This window comes from Rhinolophus hipposideros (assembly GCF_964194185.1).
Source record: "Rhinolophus hipposideros genome assembly, chromosome: 9".
NCBI classification, from domain to species: Eukaryota; Metazoa; Chordata; class Mammalia; order Chiroptera; family Rhinolophidae; genus Rhinolophus; species Rhinolophus hipposideros.
The window spans coordinates 5,326,846-5,345,953 of NC_138055.1; the positions used below are offsets into that span (position 1 = coordinate 5,326,846).

General features: G+C 47.4%; 1 protein-coding gene across 18 annotated transcripts in view; it reads left to right on the plus strand.

Moving 5' to 3' along the window:
* The window catches only part of PACSIN2 (protein kinase C and casein kinase substrate in neurons 2), a 111,821-nt gene that overhangs the window by 26,063 nt on the left and 66,650 nt on the right, over positions 1-19,108 (plus strand). For 2 of the 18 annotated variants that reach the window (XM_081059126.1, XM_081059135.1), the window contains exon 2: positions 8,962-9,097. The exons of 14 other annotated variants lie outside the window; for them this stretch is intronic. The gene's annotated coding sequence lies outside the window, so the exon portion shown is untranslated. Of the gene's footprint in view, positions 1-8,961; positions 9,098-16,279; positions 16,953-19,108 lie in introns of those variants that run through there. 2 more of the 18 variants (XM_081059120.1, XM_081059128.1) reach the window with 2 other exon arrangements.

Below are 19,108 nucleotides of genomic sequence, written 5' to 3' on the forward strand. Positions count from 1 at the left end.
AAGCATCCTTACACACATATATACGTATCTATAACTAATATATTCAGTTTTGTTTCTGAACTTTATAAAAATGGGATCAAGTAATCTGCAGGTTGTGTTTTCCTTCATTTTTACTGCTGAATAATATTCCACCATGAGCACTGTATTCGTCAGGCTCTCCTAGGATGTGTGTGCACAGAGGCGGTGAACTTGAAGGAGCTGGCTCACGTGGTGATGGAGCTTAGTGAGTCCACATCTGGAGTCTGGACGAGCAGGCCGGAGCCGCGGGAGAGCCGATCGTGCAGTTCCAGACCTGTCCCAGGCTGGCAGCCCAGGGACCCAGGCGGGTTGACGGTGACAGCGGAGAATTCCTGTTACTGGGGAAGAGTTGGGTTTTTTTGTTCTGTTCAGACCTTCAACTGAGTGGACAACCTCCCCCGCCCCCCTTTATGGAGGGCAATTTCTTAACCAGGTAAAATGTTAATGTTGTCTGAAAACATCCTTGCAGAAACACCCAGAATAATGTTGGATCCAATATCTGTGCACTTTGGGGCTCAGTCAAGTTGACACATAAAATAAACCATCATGTGCCTAGACCACAGTTTATCATTCTCCTGTCGCAGATCCTGGTTCACTTCCGTTTGTTGACCGTTAGGGGTGCCGTGGCCCTGAAGCCTCCTTCGACGGGTCTGCTGTGCACTCGTTTCTCTCAGGTTTACACGGAGCAGCAGACTTGCTGGCTCCTGGGGTCGTGTGCGCTCGGCTTGCAGAAATGCCACGCCCAGGTGACGCTGCCATTTACTCTCCCAGCAGTCATGATGCAAGTTCCGGTGCCCACGTCCTGTCCACCCTGTGTTGTCACTTCCTCACTGGACTCATCCAGTGTGTGTCAGGCGTTATCTCCTTCTGGCCTCAGCGTGCCTTCCTGTCACGGAGGAGGACGGGCGTCCTTTCACAGCGATGTCAGCAGTTCATGCTGCTCTTCGGTGGCAATCCTGGTCAGGCCTTTTCTCAGTTTTCTTGTGGTGGTCTGTGTTTCCCTTAGTGATTTGTGTGGGTTCTTTACACATTCTGTATCCTAACCAGCTTAGTGGGGATCTGAGGCGCAGAAAATGTCTGTAAGTTTGTGCATCTCTTTTCACTTTCGTTATGTTGGCTCTTGTTAAACATTTTTCATTTCAATGTAGTTGACTATATTAATCTTAGGTATTTTTAATGACTTTTTAAGGGAAATCTTTTCCTGCCTACGTATTTTTCTATATTTTCTTTTAAAATTTCAAGTTTTGCTTTTCGTATTAAACCTTCGTCTACCTGGAGTGGGTTGTTGCGTTTGGTGTGAACTAGGGATCCAGTTGTTCGTCTTCCAAGTGGATGACTGACGAGTCCCTTCCATGCCTTGGGACACTGACCTCTGGCATACAGGATGTTCAGAAATACGGGTGGGTCTGTTTCTTTCTTTCTCAATTAAATTTTATTTTTTTATTGCAGTAAAATATTTATAACATAAAAATTACTATGTTAGCCAGTTAAAGTCATACAATTCTGTGGCATTAAATACATTAACATGTTGTGCCGCCACCATTGTCCATCTCTAGAACACTCATCTTCCCAGCCCGAGTCTCTGCACCCATTAAACACCAGCTCCCCGTTCCTCGTTCCCTCCAGCCCTGTGGGTCTGTTTCTGTCTGCACTCGGTCAGCGTACCACCCTCCCTTCCTCCATTCTGCCTTTTAATAAAAGTATTTTAGGGCCGGCCCGGTGGCTCAGGCAATTGGAGCTCCATGCTCCTAACTCCGAAGGCTGCCGGTTCGATTCCCACGTGGCCCAGTGGGCTCTCAACCACAAGGTTGCCAGTTCAATTCCTTGAGTCCTGCAAGGGATGGTGGGCTCCGCCCCCTGCAACTAAGATTGAACACGGCACCTTGAGCTGAGCTGCCACTGAGCTCCCAGGTGGCTCAGTTGGTTGGAGCACGTCCTCTCAACCACAAGGTTGCGGGTTCGACTCCCGCAAGGGATAGTGGGCTGCGCCCCCTGCAACTAGCAACGGCAACTGGACCTGGAGCTGAGCTGCGCCCTCCACAACTAAGACTGAAAGGACAACAACTTGACTTGGAAAAAAGGCCTGGAAGTACACACTGTTCCCCAATAAAGTCCTGTTCCCCTGCCCCAATAAAATCTTAAAAAAAAAAAAGTATTTTAGTTTTATCTTCCTTATGAGTAAGTCACGAGAATGGGGACTTTGTCTTAATGGCTCTCTGTCTCCCTAAAAGCACTTAACGAGCACATGGTGGGAGCTTCGTAAGGCTAAGCACTGAGCACTGACGTTAAATTCTCTCAGGTTCCGACCTAGGAGAGATGATTCGAGAGTCAGAATGACCAACACTCCACCTGTCTAACAAGTACGGTGCATATGGTGCCATGTCGCTCAGACAGCATGCTGGTCAAATGGACTTGCTAATTCTCCCCCACCCACCTGAGGCCCTGGCACAGCCTCCTGGAGGGTCAGCTGGGTCTGCAGAGCAGATGCACTCGTTCCAGATGGCCGCCTTGCATTGGTTTGGGGTGGAGAAAGAAGGAAAAGAAGTAGGAGATGCTGGTCTTTTTATAGTTGAAGAAACTGAGGCTCAGAGGGAAATCAACCTGGGATCACACAGCAGGTGGGCTGTGAGTCGAGGCTACACTTCTCTTCCTGAGTCTTGGCATTCACCCCTGAGCCCTGTGTCCCCCGGGGTGGGGCTGCCATTTCTCTCCTGGGGCTTTCCCCCCTTTTCTCCTTTCAGCATATGCTGTACCCCTAGGTGCTAAGTCCTGTCACGGGTGCTTTCCAAGGAAACAAGGGCAGTGAAGCATCCATGATGGGGAAGGAACTGGGCGGTGGGGGGGGGGGCGGCACAGGCCTGAGATTGAATGGAGGACACAGCCTGCTTCCAGGGCAGCTCGGAGAGGCCAGCAGCCCATCCCCCTAGGTGTCCGGGCAGGGCCATGCCTGGCACGCGGGCTGGGGCACGGCCAGGTACGTTGCCTGAGACTTGCTCGTGAACTTTGCGACTGTCAGAGGTGTAAAGTCCAAGGTTTATTTGGAGAGTTGCTAGTTTAATAAAACATATACAACTGCGTGGAAAAAGCATAGGTAGCCGTTTTCTCAATGTCCAGTTAAAGCGGGAATCCTCAGTGAAGCTGCTGGGCAAGGGCGCTTGGACGGGTTCCTGGTCCCTGATTCGGGGTGCTGGGGAGCTGTGGCCCGCGTCGTGCAAGACCCTGCAGTTACCTGCGGAGTGGAAAGGGTGACGCTGCGCGCGAGGGATGGCCTCATCCGAGAAACGTGGCAGCCTCTTCCTCTTCCAGCTGCTGTTCTGGAGAAATAGCACAGCCTTTCTAAGAATGTCTTCTGTCTTTTTTTTTTTCTTTTTTCTTCTTCTGTCGTTTTTAAAGGATTATTTAAAAAGCTCTACTGCTGATTCTCTCTGTCGTTCAGTCATTTCGTTGCAGGCGGGCGTCTGGGTAGGAACGTCTCACAGAAGCCTTCGTGGCTCGCGGCCACTCCCGTGTGTGGGCCGCGTCCTGCCGCCCCGTGGGAGCGCTCACGATGCACTGGCCTCAGAACAGGTCTTCTTAAATCTGGTTCAGCATGAATTAAATCCCCACATGCTGTTCATAATTTGAAAATCCAGGTGTGTGCTTTTATTTCTAGAATTGTGTCCTGTGTAAACTGTGTGTGTGTGGGGGGGTACTGTTGTAAAGGGACGCCTACAGAGCCATCTACAAGCATGAGTGACTCCTTCGTCACTGAGGCAGTTCCCACCGTGGGGTCCTGGCCGGAGAGCCCCCAGGGAGAACTGCGCCTGCTTCTTCCAGCCCCTCCTTGTGCAGAGCTACGACCTCAGGTTTCCTAGTGCACGGTTCCGAGTGCAGTCCATCTTGTCTCCAGCTACATAAAAACCTAGTTTTTAAAAAAGAAATTATCACATGGTATTGTGTCATACTGCCTCCTTTTATTGTGTCCAGCCTAGCGGGAACCTGCCGACGGACGAGGTGCCGCAAGGGTGGGCTGGAGGGGAGAGAACCGGACAGGGTGGGAGCAGCAAGGGAGGGCGGCCTCTGAGCAGACTGGGGGCCTCGGGCTTTGGGAGCCACTTCTCGCCGTCAGCACAGCTCCTGCCGCAGTCACACAGACGCTCAGTGTCCGGCTCAGTCCAGCGGGGCACCGCCGTCTGTCACCTCGAGTGGCCTTGAGCTTCCAGAGGCCCCCGCCTTCATTTCAAGGTGCTTGCTTCCTTGAGATTTCATAAAACAAATCTTTTATTTCTTTAGGCTTCATCTTTCCAGGCTGAGTTTTAAAACGCAGACCACGTTGTCGCTGACTCCTTGTGAAGGACATAATGGACACGCAGGAGCCAGTTACAAGTTTTAGGTTATTTCTGTGGTGAACTTTGTATTTTGAAAACATTTTCGATATACAGGAAAGTTGCAAAGATAATAGAGTTCCCATGAACCATTCACCCACTTTTCACCTAATGTTAATACCTTACGTAACCGCTGTGCGTTTGTCAAAATTAAGCAATTAACATTAGTACCTCATTGTTCACTAAACTACAGACTTTACTCAGATTTCACCAGTTTTTCCACTGAGTTTCTCTGTTCCAGGCTCCAGTCCAGGATATCACATTGCGTTCGGTTGTCATGTCTCCTTGGTCTCCTTGGTCTGTGACAGTTTCTGTCTTTCCTTATTTTTCATGACCTTGACAGTTTTGTTTGTTTGTTTGTTTGTGTTTTTTTTGTTGTTGTTGTGGTTGAGAGCTCACTGGCTCATGTGGGAATCGAACCGGCAGCCTTCGGAGTTAGGAGCGTGGAGCTCTAACCGCCTGCGCCACCGGGCTGGCCCCAACCTTGACAGTTTTGAAGAGTGCTTATTTGGATAATTTGTGGAGTGGCCCTCGATTTGGGTTTGCCTGGTGTTTTTTCACATTGTTCGACTGGTCTTATGAATTTGGGGGTAGAATACTGCAGAGGTGAAGTGGCCCCCTCATCATGTCATAGCAGGGAGGACAGTCACGTCAGCATGAGTTGTCCCTGCTGAGTTGACCTTGCAGCCTTCCTGTTTTCATTCCTTGGTTTTATAATGTTTCAATAGCTCTGCTTCCCCGGGTCTCTGCTGCGGGTCTCTTCAGTGCAGGGCCCCTGCCCTGCCTCCTCTTCCCAGCGTGAGGACTCATGCTGTGGGTGCCAGGCTCAGGGTGGCCCCACCAGGTCAGGTGACGACACATTTGGGTCACATGGTTCTGGGAGCATTGAACCATTTTCACAGTCTCAGGTGAAACGAGCTTGGCCATTTGTTAACTGGAAATCTGGGGTCATTATTCTAGTTTCTCTTTTTTTTTATGAGTGACATTTTCCATAAAAAATGAAGGGGAAAATATTTCTAATCTACAGCCATGATGAAGTCCAGATGGCTTTGAAAGTGCAGGTGTTGTCATGTTGGTTGTTGCCAGTTGTGCAGGCTGTTACTCAGCGCAGACGTGTTTGGTTCTTCCCAGAGCTGCCATTGGGAAAAGACTTGCATCTAAACGAATGTTAAATGGCATTGCTCGTAACTGTGTAATAATAATCCTTAAAGTCTTGGAGGAAGAAAGCTCATTGCTGTGCCACCAGAAAAGAATTCCAATTAAAGTGAGGTTGCAAATTAGTTGCAATACATTTGTGGAACAAGAAGAAAATCTTTACCACTTACTGTTATGCTAATTTGTTGGAAAGACCATCTAAATCTAACGAATGAATGTGGACAGGGCCTATTTCTTTTTTTTTAATTGAAGTTTATTGGGGTGACATTGTTAGTAAAGTTACATAGATTTCAGGTGTACAATTCTGTATTAAATCCTCTATATCTCACATGGTGTGCTCACCACCCAGAGTCAGTTCTCTGTCCATCACCATATATTTGATCCCTTTTACACGACCTATTTCTTATATGTATTTTGACGTTACAGACTGGGAGTCTGGTCTTTCAACAAATGTGGCAGAGGAATCCTGATGCCACGTAAAGATCCTAGTCCAGCCTCCGGAACCCAAGACAGTTTCTCATAGGCAGGGATTAGAGTGGATTGTGGCCCAGTGTCCTGGGGGAACAAGTGCAGAGGGACCCAGGGCTGGGGACACTCGCTCTGTCTGTGTTTCCCCCCATTAACCTGCAGACACATGACAGCCTTGTGGATTGTAAAGGTGTGGCTGTCATGAAACACAGTGAGTACACTGGGTGATGTCGCCCTTTAAGAATTCGTCAGCATGGAAGAACTGACTCTGGGTGGTGAACACACAATGGGATTTATAGATGATGTAATACAGATTGTACACCTGAAATTATGTAATTTCATTAACAATTGTCACCCCAATAAATTGAAAAAAAAAAAAGAATTCGTCAGCATGAACTCGATCGGTTTATCCATTTGCCGCCGCCCTTCTTACCTGTCATAGACCTTTGAGCAGCTTTGCGTGTGCATGTTAGTGGATGGGTTTGGTGGTCACAGCTCTGTGGGTCATGGGCTGTCAGGGGCACTGGGATCTCTGTCCCGTCTTTGGGATGGGGCTGTCAGGCTGCTGGCTGATCTCTAGGGTGGCCTGGTTGTGAGAGCCTGAGCAGTCTCCTGCCTGCCTGTGTGTGGACGTGGCTGGGGTGGGGCCCCTGCATTTGGTTCAGCTCATCCAGCAAATTAAGACTTGTTCATTCCCCAGAATGTCTCCCTCAGACCTGCCTCTGTGTGGAATGAACTCCCGTGATGTCCATCTTTTAAAGGACCTGCCCACTGAGGATGAGGTTGCTGGTCTGAGGCTGGGCCAGCACCTGCTGCCTTGGGGTGCAGCCGAGAGGCTTGACTCTTCTATGACTTGTTTCTTTACAGAAATGGTTCGTACAATCTCCGACTTCAGGCCATGAGCACTCAGGAATTCCACCCCTTTCTTTTTCTTTCTTTCTTTTTTTTTTTTTAAGAATCATGGGATATATTTTTTCTTTTTTTAAGATTTTTTTTTTTTTATTGGGGAAGGGGTACAGGACCTTATTGGGGAACAGTGTGTGCTTCCAGGACTTTTTTCCAAGTCAAGTTGTTGTCCTTTCAGTCTTAGTTGTGGAGGGCGCAGCTCAGCTCCAGGTCCAGGTCCAGTTGCCGTTTCTAGTTGCAGGGGGCGCAGCTCACCATCCCTTGCGGGAGTCGAACCAGCAACCTTGTGGTTGAGAGGACGTGCTCCAACCAACTGAGCCATCTGGGAGCTCAGCGGCAGCTCAGCTCAAGGTGCCGTGTTCAATCTTAGTTGCAGGGGGCGCTGCCCACCATCCCTTGGGGGACTCGAGGAGTTGAACTGGCAACCTTGTGGTTGAGAGCCCACTGGCCCATGTGGGGATCAAACCGGCAGCCTTTGGAGTCAGGAGCACGGAGCTCTAACCGCCTGAGCCACCGGGCCAGCCTCCCACCCCTTTCTTTTTCCACTTGAAATAGTGCGTAATTGGTGAAGCAGCTTCAGGAGGCAACACTCCTCCCTCTGCAATGAGCTAGCGGAAAGGCAGGCTTTGCTTGATAGCAACTTGTTCTAGGGTTTCTCCACAATGAGGGATTTTACAAAAGCAAGTGGGGTGTGCCCGTCCCCTCCCTGTATCCGCTGGTTTCCAGAGGATGTGTGAGGGTCGTGGTTCCAACCCCACTTTGTACAAGACGGGGGCTCTCAGCAGCCCTTCCACACTTTGTCTCGGTGTGGTCTGCCCAGGTTTCAAAACTCATACAGAAACCAGTTCATTCTTTCAGTCTAAAATTAATCTATGTACTTTTAAAAAACAAATATTCAAAAGAAGAAAAGCACTGCTGACACCTTGCTGTGCACTTTTCCAGATTGTTGTATTGACACACACACAAACATGACGGTTAAAAACAAATGGGATCATTCTGTTTAAACTAGTTTGTAACCTGCCCAGCTTTAGCTTGGTTTCACACCTGGGAGATATGTCCCTCATCTATACTACTTCTTAAGCCGGGTCACCTGTCACAGATGCAAAGTGACACTGCCTGGCTGAGCTGCTTGCTGACCCCTGTGAGTCCTGCCAGGTTGCTCGCAGCACGTTCCTGGCAGCGCCCTGACCTTCCCAGCGGGAGCCCCAGAGTTGTTTGGCCCAGGAACTCTGGTGCTCAGCCCAGGGGGCCTCTCGGCAAAGTCCCCTCACTCTGGCCTCCTCCGCTAGGCTTTCTGAACCAGCTCCGCGCTTCTTCATGCTTTGTCCTTTTGGTCATTGTGCCTTCTGATAGTCTCTTCTATTTGGATTGTTGTGGCAGAGATTCATTGATTTTTCTGACATTTATCCATCGCCTGCTCTCTCGGTTTCCTGGGGCGTAACGTCATGCTGCTGCCGCCTAAGTATGCGTCCTCCTGTGTTTCAGCGACACCCTTACTGAGGCCCCTTGGACTCTTCTGTGACTTGAGCTGTGGTCAGTGGGGAGCTTCCAGTTCTGTCATCAGATGGCCACAGTGGCTACCATTGAATAACGCACCGCGTGGACGTTACCTTGGTTCATCTTCACAGCTCCTGTGGTCATTACTGAGGCTGTGTTCATGGCACACGTAGAGGAACGGGACGCTTAGCAATTTGCCAAGGTCATGCATCTGCTCCTGCTGTCCCTCTCTCTTGCTTAGCCCCACTCAGCTCCGCTTTTCCACGCAGATGTCTACAGATGGTCCTACAGGGGGCCAGGCTCTGACGGTTACCTGGGTGGTTACCTGGGTGGTTTCCTGGGTGGTTACCTGGGTGGTTACCTGGTTCATCCTCATACAGCAGGATCTCGGCTCATGTTCAGGAGCACCTGGGAACTGTGCATTAAAATGTTTAAGTACAATAGACATTCATTTGAAATGGTAAAAGTGGAAGAAAAACATAAAATTTGTAAATTGAGATCTACATTTAAGTCTGTAGTTGGTATTCTATTTATAATCATCTCCATATTTCAGACCAAGAATGGAGGCTTTTAGAGCTTAGAGACCATGTCTTCTACATTGACTTTATGTGACACCCAGCAGTGTCTACAGGATTTGGATTCCTTCATTATTGAACACCTAATGTGCGCCCAGTACCTGCCACAGTGAAGTACGTATTGGAAATCCGACTAAGCGTCCACAGGTTTCCTGTTTCTTGACGCATTGGAGTTCTTGATTCTTGTCCGTCTCCCCATCTTGTGCTTTTCCCGGGCTCTGGTCCAAGATGGAGGAGCAAGGAGAAGACAATGGTGGCATCTGGAATGCTTGGGATCACAGTGTCATTTATTTCCATATTTATATCTCTCCTAGTCTCACAAAGGATTTGAGTTGGTTGTTTGGGACTACAAAAAAAAAAAAAAGGTGGCAGAGGAGAATTTTTCCTTTGCCCTCCTCAAAGCAAGAACAATAAAATGGATGTTTACTTCTGACGAGGACCTCAGAGCTCTCCTAGAGCCCTCCCGTGGCTTTGTGGCCTGTGTTTGGGGCCAGGCGGGCTCTGCTGTCGGCGGGAACCACGTGCAGCAGCGCTGTGCATTGCCACCGCTGTGTGACCGTGGGCAGGCCATGTCCCCCTGAAAAATGCTGGTAATACTCCCACCTTGCAGGGTTATTACTGTGTGTAAAGGTCCTGGCAAGCATGTATAAAATGTCATAAAATAGTATCTAATTTTTATTATCTACTTGCAGGACTTCTACACACAAGTGCAAGATGACACTTTTGCTGCCACACAGCCAAAATATCAACAATAGTTACTCTTTTACAAAGCTAAAGATATTTAGTTTGAGGCTTTTCACTTATTCTGAGGTTGTATGACTTGTTTTTTCATGTTTAAATGTCTTTTTTTTATTATTAAAACGCCTTTGAAATGAAGTAATGGGAGGTGGGAGGTTTTTCTTTTATTTTAATGTCCTTAGTGAGCAGGGTAAAGTTGGTGGCCTTCTGTTGGCTGCTTCTCCTGCTCTTAAAAAAAGACATTCGTCTGTACAAGTTGGGAGCTTCCGTCTGGCATGGTGCCCTGCTGGCCCTTGGGGGAGGAGTGACACCCTTCCTTCACCTCACTCAGCACTGTGCCCGGCTTTCCTGGAGAGTTCCCCACACCTCTTCCCAGCCCCTTCCCCTGCTCCCCATTAGCGATCCCTGCTTAGGTCTGTTATGTGGCACTTATCACACTGTGTGGCCCTCTGGCTGCTTGTCTGTCTCTCCTACTAGACTCTAAGCTGTTTAAGGACAAGTGTGGTGAATTATTTAGCCTGTAACTTCCGGATTCTAGCGTAGAGAGGGTACATACAAATCAACGAGGGGAAACCACACCGACAAACCTCCCGTCAGACATTAACATAGCATATCTCTAACTTTATTTCTGAAAATGCCCACCAGCTCACCACAAACCTTGCTCACCACTCCTTTTGGGATGCAGACCTTTCTTCCGGGGTCATTTTCCACCTTCAGCGAGTTGTCCAAAGAAGGCTCAGGCTGTGCTCAGGGCTCGGGGGGGCTGTGTGACATCGTCACCACCAGGATGTGTTAGAAATTCAGGTGTTGCTTCTCATGATTTTTGTAAAATGCATAAGGAAAAAAAAAGTTAACATTTGTTTTTTTTCTATCACATTGGTGCTTTGAAGTTTTTCTCAGTTGGGCTTTCTGCTTTAGTCAGGCTTTTTTTTTTTTTTTAAAGCTTTGGGCCATTGCCAGAGAAGCAAAGAAGCTTATGTAAAGAGTTTTAGCTATTTTTTTTTTTTTTAACTTTGCCAAAGATAGAATTGGTACTTAGCTCAGCTTATCCTGGCACCTTCTTCTCTGATAGAGAATGTTAGAAATTTGGCTTGGTTTCTTCATTTTTATGTATATATGTGGGAAGAGTAAAGGTAGGATGGCTCTATTTATGTCTTTCTCAGTTCATGAAAAATATGAAAGGCTAGCAAGTAGGATTTGAACATAGCTACTACCCTTTCCCTTACCCGAAAAAGAAAAGATTGCCTTACCATATCAGAATGTTTTTACAATTCCTACTTAGGAATATGGGAGGTTTCCAGAATTTAAGATTTACTTATCATTTGAAGACAAAGAAAAGCTAATGCCTGTAATTATTGCATTAGATTTTACATGTCTACTGACTGCTGAGCAGCTGTGGAAACCTGTCACTGAAAACTACCATTTCTAAGTCTCTGACAGGCGTTATCACACTGTTTTACTTGGTGGAGAGAACTGAGTTCATCTTGTTAGAAAGTGGACCATTTCTTTATGTCAGAGGATCGATTCTTCTCCGAATTGAGGCCCAGTAAAATGCACTCCGTGCTACCATTGCGTAGAGGTGATCATCTCGTCTTTGATTAGAGGCTCCGTGCAGGGTGTTCTCGTGAGTGACTGGATGCTGGGGTGGGAGAAGTCCTGTACATCACGTTCTTTTTCTCTCTTCCCCTCTCCTCGCCCATCTCCTTTCCCTCCTGTCCTTCCCCCCTTTTCTCTTTATTGAGACGGTAATTGACATACAGCACAGCGGATGGTAGGGGCTCAGGCGGGGCCGCAGTGCCATGTCCCAATCAGAAAACGCCTCCATCACCCCAGAAGGTCCTGTGTGCCCCTGTAGTCAGTCCACCTCACCCCCAGCCCCCAGCCCAGGCAAACATGGCTCTGTCACTGTAGGTTAGTTTGCCTGGTGTAGAATTTCAGATAGGGACGCGCAGTGTGTGCTCTTTGTCACCATGATGTATCTGTGATCTACCCAGTGGCATCTGTGGGCTCATTCCTTGTAAGTGCTGAGCAGTTTCCACTGCGTGTTTCTGATGTCCTGTGTGGAGAAGTGTGAGAGGAACCGGGCTCTGTATGGTCTGTTTGTAGTGCCCCTTGCCCCAGCATTGGAGGAGGGCTGAGAGAGCAAATGAACGCAGCTTGGGGAGGGGGGTCACTTCGACATTAAAGCCTGAATCCTGTTGGTCCTTGAGTAGTTTGGCTTCTCAGAACAACCCATTCTGGGTACCCCATGTCATCTTGGCCTTCACCTCTGGTGATGGGGAGGTGGGCATTCCCGATGGCATAAGGCCTTGCCACCTGAGGGGTTCTGCTTGGGTTTTTGCATGACCTCTGCCCTCCCTGCCAACGGTAGGCCACCTGCTCTGCATTTCGGGCTTGTTAGTTAATAACAGGGACATTTGAAGCGTGGAGCCCATCTGGTGTAGGGCCGCCACGTACTCCCACCTCTCACTGCAGCATCTGCCCCTGAGTGGTCTGGCTTCTCCCTGCCCTGGCTCAGCTGTTAGCTTTATCCAGGCAGGAAGGACTGAAGCCCAGCGCTGCAGTTGGCACTGTTTTAACAACCCGATTACTGAGTGCCCATAACCTCTTTAAGAATTACCTTGCAAGAGGCAGTGTTCGCTCAGGGCTGAGGGAAGGGATGGGAGGAGAGAGGAGTGAGAGCTGAAGAGTATGGGGTTTCTTTCCGCGATGATGGAAATGTCCGAAAATTGACTGGGGTGATGGCTGCACAAATCTGCGAATACACCGAAAACCATTGACTTGTCCATGTTAAAGGGCTGAGTTGTATGTGAATCATATCTCATTAAAGCTGTTTTTTAAAAAGTGGTATTAGAGCCTTTTCATGGAGATGGCGCCAGAACTGAAGGAGGAAGCCCCTGCCCCGCCCAAAGCCGAAGCCAGAGCGAAGGATCTGAAAGCAAAGAAAGCAGAGCTGAGAGGCGTCCACGGCCACACGCAGAGAAGACTTCATGTCACTCACCCACCTTCTGAAGGCCCAAGGCACCGCGGCTCTGAAGGCAGCCCGGTATCCCGGGAAGGCACCCCAGGAGAAACAAGCTTGACCACCACGCTGTCACCAAGGTCCCCCAGCTACCGAGTCAGCCACAGAGAAGACAGAAGACACCCACACTCTGTTCGCTGTGGACGTCAAGGCCAACATGCACCAGAGCAGACCAGACGGGCTGGGAAGAGGCTCCATGACCTTGACGTGGCCAAGGTCAGCCCCTGATCAGGCCTGAGGGGGAAGCGGGCATATGTTCCCCTGGCTCCTGACTGTGACGCTTTGGACGTTGCCAACAAAACTGGGATCATCTAAGCTGAGCCCAGCTGGCGAGTTCTAAATATAAACACTTTCAGCATAAACAAACAAACAAACACCAGTGGTATTAGAGCAAGACAGACCAATAGAGGAACAGGGAAGAAATCAGATTGTAGAAATTTTATCCTTTCCCCACTTGACACGACCCGTTGCCAGATACTCTGAATCTCCCTCCCCGGTCTAGTTGCATGGGCGTCATGAGAGTGTGGGAGAAAGAGGACGGGCTTTGAAGCCATCAGGGGACCTGAGTTAGAATCCCGTGGTGCTGGGTGACCTCGGGCAGGTTGCTTAACTTCTCTGTGGTGGTTTCCCTTTTGTAAAACGGGGCCAGTAGTACTCATCTTACGGAGTTTTGAAAAGGAGCTCCATAAAGGCAGCCATTTCACCAAGTGACTGTCGTATAACGAAGGCATCAGACAGGAGACGCAGCCTGGTCAGATGCTGTCCCGATGTCTGTGGGTTATGCCGGGTTAGAGGCTGTGCACTCGAATCCCATAGCACTGGCGTCTTCAGCTAGCTTGCTGGACTCTGGTCTGAATTTTGTTCTGCCGTAATTCACATGGTTTCAGGAGGTCAGTGGAAAGCTCTTGAAGAACCCACTCGTGTCCCCTCCCTCGGGAAGCCTTCCCTGCCCCTGCTTCCCACCAGGGGCCGTCGCTCCCTTGGCAGCGTTCCCTCAGCCCTGGCGTCTAGCCTTTACCGCTCAGGCCATTTTTACTTATTGACACCTCTGCCCTTCCCATGCCCTGTGAGCAATGCCGGGCAGGGGCCCCGAGGCCCTAAGCGCTGTGCCTGGCACTAATGTTTGGTGAATGGATGCCCAACCGTTCCAAGTCTGGGGACAGAAACCAGATTGGAACTGGAAATACCAGCTTAGGCACTGCATGCGGGAGGTTAGCAGATGGCATTCCCTGGAGCAGTCTTTCCGTGCCAGCATCCTAGCGCCTCTGCACTTGTCCTCTGCCAACGGTGAGGCCTGGGTGAAGGTACGTGAGGGAGAGGAGCCTCAGCCACTCTGGAAAGCTGCTCTCATTACTGCGTAGCCCCACTGCTCTCTGCGTTCTTAATTTAGATCAAATAAACATTTTAGTAAGACCCACTTGTGATCCTTCAGGGAAGCCAGGGTGGAGAGATGGTGCGGTGTAGTGGTTAACGGTGGGCTCTGGGGGCTGGTGGCCTGGGTTCTAATCCTGGCTGCTCCACGTGTTAGCTGTGGGACGCTGCGCAGGATCATAACCTCTCTGACCCTCATCTCCCTCACCTGGAAAGTGGAGGCGGTAACAGTACTCAGCCTCCCGGGGTTATTTCCAGGATTAATCGTAAATAAAGTAAGCACATATAAGTGATCATTGAGCAACCTCTGTTTGTTGGATTAAAAAAAAGTAAAGAGGTCGTGGATGGACCTAGAAGGTATTATGCTAAGTGAAATAAGTGTAAGTCAGACTGAGAAAGACAAATACCTGATCTCACTTATATGTGGAATCTAAAGAACAAACACGGAACAAAGACTCCTAGATACAGAGAACAAACTGATGGCTGCCAGAGGGGAGGGGAGTCGGGGGGCTGGGAGAAAAAGGTGAAGGGATGGAGAAATACAAATTGGTGGTTACAAAATAGTCACGGGATGTAAAGTACAGCTTATGGAATATGGTCAGTAATGTTGCAACAACTGCGTGTAATGCCACGTGGGTATTAGACTAATCAGGGGGGTCACTGCATAAATTACATGAATGTCTAATCACTAGGCTGTACACCTGAAACTAATATAAAATAATACTGAATGTAGAAAAAGAATTTCTTTCTAAAAAAATAAATAAAGGCAACGAGGGTCCTAGACAAACAAAATGAATACATCTGCCTGGCTGTGACTGCCCCCTCCCGTGACCAAGAGCCCTAGTGGGGCTCGGGGCGCAAAGAGAAGCTTCTGTCATGCAGCTGATGAAACGAAAGGGAGACCATCAGAACTCAGGTGTTTATTCTTTCTTAGTGGAAGAAAGTACCCCCAGAAAAGGGCTTTGTGATCATATTTTTGGGCTGCTTAAATTTAAAGTACTTTGAAAGATGAGTGCCGGACCATCAGTCTTAGAAAGCCTGTCTGCGTGTTGTGGGCCTGAAGTAGTCCCTAGAAATGTCGTTTGACTGCCACTCAGCCTCTTCCAGCCTCAGTGTCTGTCACCAGACACAGTGACCCTTAGGGCCTCGTGTGGCGGGCCTGGTACTCCTTCTCATGTCCTCCACTCTGTACGGGAGTGATTGCTTTAACCAAGCGGGCTGCAGAATACAGGGAAGTCTGTTTTGGGTTGACTTCTCTGGTGTTTTCTTGGTAGGGGAGAGAAAGGAAGATGGTATAATAGTTTTCCAAGTAGTGTGAATTATTATATTCTTATATGTCAAGTAATCAAGCCTTGTGTTGATAAGGCCTTTGCTTTATTGGTGTTTTTCCATTAAGGAATTTCTAAACACTAGATTTTAGAAAAAGATGTTTAACTTATTCCGTTTTGAGTAATTCCATTTTGTGTCAGACTAGATGGCTGTTTTTAACAAGGTTTTGAATGAATATGGGTAGCAAGAACATTGGTGAAGAATGTATTATACACCCACTTAGCACAGCTTCCCCTCCCCCCGGTAGTATGTACTTTTCTCAATGACATGTCTGCCTCAGCCACTGACTTCCCCCTAGGCCCATGTTGCAAGCCCTGTTCTGGCCACCACCACCCCAGCTTGCCGCAGGACTTGGGGGTGGACCTGTATCTTCTGGGAGGGCACTTTGGGGAAATTGAGCCCTTGAAGTATTTGTTTCTGGTCAGTTTTTGCAGATCCTGTAGTTTTGCCGTTTCCTGTAGCGTTTACATTTTTTGCTATTGTCGCATACGTTTCTATACCACTTACTGAGTTACAATATACATCCGTAAAAGAGCACATATAATAAGTACCAATGCATGTTTGCAAACGCAGCACAGCCCTGCACCGCCTGGAAGTGCTCCGGGAGCCTTCCTACTCGTCCCAGCTTCGGGCCGCATAGATGAATTTTGCCTCCTCTGGATGTTATCTGAAGGGAAGTACGCAGTGTGTATTGTGAGCACATACACTGTAAGTGAGGAGATAATAGGATCGCTTCCTCCTTGCCTAAAATTACATTATATTTTTCTTCCTTCACTTTCAATTTTTTGTAAAACTCCGGGAGGTAAGGTGTTTTGTGTTTGGTTTTTACTCTGGGCGTATTTGAGTGGTGCAGTTCTGAGGCGGTGGTGGTGCTGCAGAGCCCGGGTCCCCTGCCTGCCTGTCTCGGCAGCGAGCCTGCTTCCCCTGCACCTCCCACTAACAGACCGCTTGGCCGTGGTGTGTGGAGGCAGAGAGAAGCTGAGTTCCACACGTAGACGTAGGGACTGTGTTAGATTATCTCATGCAAGTAAGTCCCTGTCACGTTAACTCCTGTCAAGCCTGGCTCCTTAGATACAGAGCACGTCTTTTTTCTCCCACAAACAAGAAGAGATTCTAAGACTCTGACATATGGTGGAAGTTAGTGTATATATTATAGGTTGATTTTGGGGGTGATAGACTTTTATTCTCAGAGCTTGTCTCTCTGATTTTCCACGGAATACTGAGATTTCCATTTGACCACTTTCTGAAAAAAAAAGCTCTGTGATGGCCCCAGAAGGCCCTGCCTGGGCAGCGCTCTGAGAACCTGGTGCCTGGAGGATGAACGCAGCAGTGAAGGAGACTGGCCTTATCTCGGCTGCAAGGAGTCAGCAGCCAACAGGAAATGATGAAATCTGCAGGGAGAATTCTGCTGGGAGCCGGAGGTCAGACATACCAGCCGGGCTGGGAGGAGGCAGGTACGGAAGCGGACCTGCAAAGTTAGGCAGCGAAGCTGGCGTTTGACAGAAAAACGTGAGTGTTCGATTTAGGCTGTACATTTCCTTTAAGGCAGACCTTTTTGAAAGTAGAATTTTCATTGATTTTGTTTTTTTCCTGAGTGATTGCTTTAATGTCAGTCTCACCTTTTCAGCACACCTAGTTTTAGAGCTTCTCGAAGGAAATGTTTAGGCAGTTCATTATTAACCAGTGTGGAGTGTTTTATCTAAATGCTTTGAGAAAATGCCAGAGTAAGTGTTCGATTTTCTTGCTGTATAGATTTTGGCCTAAATGAATCAAGGATTGTGCTTTATAATTTTTACTCTGGTTTCAGAACATATGTGTGTGCTTCACTTCAAAATAGATGGAATAAATTAGAAACTTCGGCATGTTGTAGACTGGCTTACATGTTTCTAGCTGTCTCTTTTTCTTACTGGGTAGTAGCTAAATGAGTTACTCGAGTTAACTGTTACTAGAGGGTTGGCTTTTTTTCCTATTTTCAGGCATTATGGTTATAACATGCTGCCTGCCACTTCCTTTCTTAGCAGCCAAATCTAATCTACAAACACATAAATGGGACTCGTGAGAGAAAATGAACAAATTAGCTTTTCCAGTTGACTGTCACTGCTGTCCCCCGACCGGCTCCTCCAGACCTCAAGCCGAATTAGCTGGGTCTGCTCCAAGCCCTGTCCCTCTTCTCAGCCAGATCCTATTTCTCTTCTCAGCGGGACCCTGGGCCTTCGTCCCCATCTAACTGCTGTCACTAGACACTTTGTTTTCATTTGTATTAGATGGCAAAATGTGAAAGTTTTACTGTTTCAATAACTGAGCAGCCTTACCTGCGTATTTGTTTCTTACCTTGCAAGTCGTATTCTGGAATTGAAAAATTGCCATCCCTTTCCCCTCCCCTTTATTTCTGCAGTACCGTCATTCGAATTAGAAGGTTTTTTCTTTTTTTTTAAATCCTGATACTTGAGTGACCCATCACTAAGTGAACATATTTATTGTATTACCTATTGCTGTGAATATTAGAAGGGCAGTGTCATCTTTCTGTTCTCCAGAAAGTGCCGTGCCGGACGTCTGAGCCACAGAGAGAAGCATATTTTCTTGTTAGGTTGTTACCTAAGTGCGATTTCTGTATTTCTAACACTTTAGGGTTATATATTTTCTGTTGTCCAGAAATGCCCCAAATATATAATATTTCTCTCAGACCTTAGTCAGGTCCATCAGTTTTGCCCTTGCTCTTGTAATTCTGTGTATCTCCTTAAATCCTTTCTTCTTCATAATGCACCATCTTACTGAATTCTAGATGAACTTTAAATGCTGCATTTATAAACATAATAAAGAGGCATTATAACTTCAAACCAAAGCGTGTCTTCCAGGTTTGAGATTTATGCCAGTGGTAAGAGTAAGTCTCCCTTTCCCCACTTTCTTTTTATGCCTTCTTAGTTTTTAACTGTTTTCCCCAGCTACATAATTCTAATTCTATTATTCATTTGGTGGCATAATTAAAAAGGTGGGGACGTGATATTTAGAGTTGTGATGGCTCTTGGAGCCCATATAGTCACCCCCCCCCCTTTTTTTTAAACAAAAGAATTAAGACCAAGAGGTGAAATGCCTCATTGACTTTCCAAGGTCGCACAGCTTCCTGGGAGCTGAGAGAGTCTAGAACCCAGGTCTCCTGACTTCTGGGCCACTGGCTTTTCCTTTATCTGCTTTCTCTGCATAGTATTTCAAGATTAATAGGATTTAAGAATGGCTTTTTTTCTTCTGATGAGTCCATTTTCATTTGTTTCATGTTCAAATACTGAGCTAATAATTTCCTTAAGTGGCATAAGTGTACATCGAATTACCTGAAGCACTGACATTTCTCCCTCTGAGAGAGATTTTTCTTAAAATTAAGAATTTCTCTATTTTACAAGGTATTTCTCGCTTCTCCCCTAAACTAGGTCTTACTCAATTGTTATTTTTATAAGTGAACCTCATTATATGATTATCTGCTAGATGAGAAATCCAAACTTAATAAAACCACAACTAATAAAATGGACAAAAATACTCAATTCTTCAAAAAATTCTCAAATCTTCTGAAGACGATTCTTCAGGATGTGAAAGAAACTCCAAGGGTAGACTTTGGAAAAGATAGGCTATAAAACAATACATTATGATGCAGATAACAGGGGAGATGATTTAAA